A 5,000-nucleotide genomic window follows, 5' to 3' on the forward strand; every position below is an offset into this window, starting at 1 on the left:
GTTTTATTATGTACACACACACACACACCCACACACACAACCATATATATATAAAATATGTGTGTGTACTTTATTTATTTATATTATATAAATATATATACCCCACACATATTTTATATATAAATATATTAATATATATTTATAAAAATAAAACACATTATTTAAAATATAATTTACAACAAAACCACACAACACACCCCCAACCCCCACACCCTCACACTCCCATTTTCCCCCACTAAACACACCCCAAAACTTTTAAAATAAAAAAATAATTTTTATATTTTTTTATATATTTTATATTTATATTATTTATATATAATATAATTTATTTTATATTAAATTTATTTATATTATATTTTTATAAATATTTTATATTTTTTATTTATAAAAATTACATTTAAAATTTTATATTTATTTATTTTTTAAAATTTTTTTTTTCCCCCCACCCCCAACACACCCCCCCCACACACCCCCACCCCACACCCCCCAACACACCCCAACACAGGGTTTTATATTTTATTTTAGGGGTGATATATAAAAACTGTTTCCCTTTTTTTCCCCCCATGCTTCCCTTTCCCTTTTTCGCTTTTTTCCCCTTCCCTTTTTTAAATTCTCTTTTCTCCTCCTCCCCCTTTTTAATTCCAAAAAAATTTTTGAAGAAGTTTCCCAATTAAATCCTTTTTTCCCGTTTTTTTTTTCTTTTTTTTTCCCCCAATTCCTAACCCCTTTTCGGAAAAATCCCCCCCCCCGCTCTCTTTTCTTCTTTCCTCTGTTTCCCTCTTTTTGGGTCAGTCTTTTTCTTTTTTTCCGTCTGTTTCCCCCTCTTTTCCCCCCTCTTTTTTTCTCTCTCTTTTCTTTGTTTTTTTGCCCCTCGGGTCTTTGATTTCTCTTTTTCTCTGGGGCTGTTTCCCTTTTTAAAAATTTTTGCCCCCCCCCCCCCCCCCTTTCTTTCCTCTTTTTCCCTTTTTTTCTCTCGGGGGTTTCCCCTTTCAAATTCTCCCCTTTTCTTTCTCTTTTTTTTCTCCCCTTTTCCTTTTTAAACCCCCTTTTCTCTTCTACCCTTTGGGTTTTGCAGTGGGGGAAATAAAAAAAGGGGAGGTTATATATAAAGATTTTTTGCGCTGAAATTTTTCCTTTTTCGGGGCGGGCCTTTCCCTTCCAACCCCCCAAAAACCCATTTTTTACTGGGGTTAAGGGTTTTTCCTTTTCCCTTTTATTAAAAATTTGGGCTTGGGTTTTGGCCGGGCATGGTTATTTGTTTATTTTTTCCCCGGTTTTGGTTTAATAAAAAAGTTTTAAAAAACCAATTTGTTTTAATTTTGATTCGGTTTTTTGGTTTTTTTTTACCCCCTCGCTTTAAAAAAATTTTAAAAAATAAAATTACTTTGCTTTTGGGGAAAAACTGCTTATGAAAAAATTTCCCCTCAAGTGGAAATACAAAACACCCCCACCCACAAAAAACCACACACCCCCACCCCCCACCCCAACCATATTTTTATGAAATATGGTTTTTTTTAATTTTTTATATATATTTTTTTTATTTAAAATATATATTATGTTTTATATTTTAAAAAATAAAATTTTTTTTTTTTTATATATTTTTTATTTTTTTAATATATTTATATTTTATTTAATATATAAAATATTTTATTTAAAATATTTTTGAAAAAATTATACATATAAAAAACCCCATATATAAAATTATTTTATTTTTATATAAAAATTTTTATTTTATTATATTTTATATTTTTAATGTTTTATTTTTTACTTTTTATATATTTTAATTTTATATATATTTTTAATATTATATATATATTATTTTATAAAAATATATAAAATATTATTTTATATATTTTTATACTTTTAAAACCCCCCCACACCCCCACAAAACCAAACACCCCCACACCCCCCACAAAACCACCCCCCCCACAATTTTTAAAATATATAAATATATTTTTTTTATTTTATTTGTTTATATTTTTTATCCCTTTACATACTTTTACATTAACTTTAATTTTATATATATTTATTTTTAAATTTTAAAATTTTAAATAATTATGTTTTTAAATATTTTTATTTTTTAAAATTTTATTTTATTTTTATATTATATATATATAAAAAATTTTATTTTTATATATATATATAAAATATAATTTTTTTAAATTTTTAAATTTTTTTCCCCCTTTTAAATGGGGGGAGGGGGCTTTTGAGGGAGTACTTTTACGGGGCTAGGGCCCCTCTTTTGTTTTTACAAAACCAAAGTCCCCCCCAATGGGGCCTTTACGATTTACTCCCCCGTCCCCCGGGCCTTTTTCCCTTTTCTTTGTTTTAAACAAAAAAATTTTTTTAGGGTTTAATTTTTTTTTTTTTGCTTTTTTTCCCTAATGTTTTTTAACTTTTATAGGGGGATTTTTTAAGGGTTTTATAATGAAAAAAAAAAACCCCTTTTTTCGATTTTTTTTCCTTTTTGGGAATAAAAAAAAAAAAGGGGGGAAAAATTTGCTTTTTCATTTTTTATATTTTTTTTTTTTGAAATGTCTCGGGGCCCCCAAAAAATTGGGCTCTGTTTAATTTGTTTTAAACCCAAAAAAGGAGCCCAATTTTTGGGCCTTTTTGCCCTTTTAACCTGTTTTGGGGGAATTGGGGGGGAAAAATTGGGGGTTTAAATTGGGGGGAGCCATCTAAGTTTTTAAAAAAAAATTTTTTAAACCCAAAGTAATCCCCAGGGGGGGGCCATGGGCCCCGCACTTTTTACACGGGGGGGATCCCCCTTTCGGCATTAGGTTTATATATATTTTTTTAATAAAATTAATATATATATATTTTTTTTTTTTTTTTTAAAATATAAAAAAATAAAAAATTTTTTTAAAATATAAATTTTAAATTTTAAATATTTATTATATAAAATTTTAAATTAAAATTATATTTTTTAAATTTTTTATTTTGTTTTATATTTTATTTTATATATAATATTTTTTTTATATTTTATTTTTTTATGGGTTTTTTTTAAAATTAAAACTTTTTTTACACAGGGGTGAAATTTTTTAAAATTTAAAATTTTAAAATTATAAAATATTTTAAAATTATATTTTATGTTTTATATATTTTTAACACAAAAACCAACAAAACACACCCCCACAAAAAAAAAAAAAAAAATAATATAAAAATATATTTTTTAAAATTTTTTATTTTTTTTACACAAATAAAACATATATTTTATGTTATTAATACTTATTTTACATTTTATTTATATATATATATTATTTTTTTATATATTTTAATTTTATTTTTTTTTATATATTTTAAAACATTTAAAACTTTTTTCCCAACTTTTTTATTTTTCTATGATATTTTATGGGGTTTAATTTTTAAAATTAATATATATATTTTATATATATAAAATATTTATATATTTTAAAATAAATAAACCCCCACCCCCCCACACCCCCACTCACCCACACACCCCCCCCCACACCCCCCCACACAAAACTTTAATATTAATATTTTTATTATTTATTTTATGTTTTTTATTTTATATTTTATTTTTTTTTATTATATTTTTTATGTATTTTTAAAAACCATTTTTAAAATTTTTTCCATTTTTTATATAATTTATATTTTTAAATTTTTTTATATTTTTATTTTTTATATTTTTTTATTTATATATAAAATATATATATTTTTTTATAAAATTTTTTATAGTTTTTAAAATATATTTTTTACACAACAAAAATTATTTTTTTAAAATTTTAATTTATTAATATATATTATATTTAATATTTTTACACACACAAAACCCCCCAACACACCCCCACCCCCCAAAACACCCCCACCCCACAACCCCCAACCCCCACACCCCCCAAACACACCCCCCACAAAACAACACACACCCACCCCCACCCCCAACCCCCAAAAACACACACCCCACACACTTTACCCCCAAACCCACCCCAACCAACACAAAAACAAAACCAAAACAAACACCCCCAAAACCCCCCCCCACCCAAAACACACACCCAAAACCCCACCCCCCACACCCCCCCCCCCCAACCCCCCCACAGATATGTATATATGGGAAAGGAAAAAGGGGCTATTTTCAAAAAAAAGTTTTGGGGTTTTAAAACCCTTTTTCCCTTTTTAAATTATTTTTTTCCCTCAAACTAAAAACAAATGCCCCCTTTTTCCTCTACTTTTTATTACTTTTTTCTTGTTTTTTAAAAACTTTCTTTTTGGCCTCATTTTTTATTTTTTATTCATTTTTATTTTTTAATCATTTTTTCAGTTTTTATATTTCATTGGGCATTTTTCCCCCCATTATTTTTTTTTTAAATTTTTGGGTTTTTTACCAATATCAATTTTTTTTTGTTATTTTTTATTATTTTTCTAACTTTTTATTTTTAAAAACATTATACCCATTTTTTTTTTTTTACTACCCCTTTTATTATTTTTTTTCATTATTGTTGCCCATTTTTTTTTTATTTTTTTTTTATTGTTTTTTTTTAATTTACCCTTTTTTTCCCAAAATATTATAAATTTTTTTAATTTTATTACTGTAGTTTTATAATTACTATTGTTTTTCCATTATTTACTTTTTTTACCAGGGGTTTTTAATTATTGTTTAAATTTTTATTATTGTTTTTCTTTATTTTTATTTTTTTTTTAATTTTTCCCAATTTTTTTCCTTTTTAAATTGTTATTTTTTTTTTTTTTATTTTTTTTTATTTTTTTTTTAATTTTTTTTAAAATTGTTTTTTTTCTTTTTAAATTTTTCCCAAAAAATTTTTATTTTTTTAATTTTAAATTTTTTAAATTAAATTTTTATTTATTATTATTATTTTATTATTATTTTTATTTTTATTATTAAAAATTTATTTTAATTTTCCCTTTTTTAAATTATTTTTAAAAATTATTATTATTATTATTATTATTTTTTATTATTTTTATTTTATTTTTAAATTATTATTTTATTATTATTTTTTATTTTAAAATTATTTTATTTA

The 5,000-nt window shown here is 23.8% G+C and overlaps 1 protein-coding gene across 1 annotated transcript in view; it reads left to right on the forward strand.

Moving 5' to 3' along the window:
- LOC125034101 (neuropeptide F receptor-like) overlaps positions 1-5,000 on the forward strand; it is a 97,163-nt gene that overhangs the window by 952 nt on the left and 91,211 nt on the right.

Source organism: Penaeus chinensis, chromosome 17 (genome assembly GCF_019202785.1).
Source record: "Penaeus chinensis breed Huanghai No. 1 chromosome 17, ASM1920278v2, whole genome shotgun sequence".
In the NCBI taxonomy this organism is placed as follows: domain Eukaryota; kingdom Metazoa; phylum Arthropoda; class Malacostraca; order Decapoda; family Penaeidae; genus Penaeus; species Penaeus chinensis.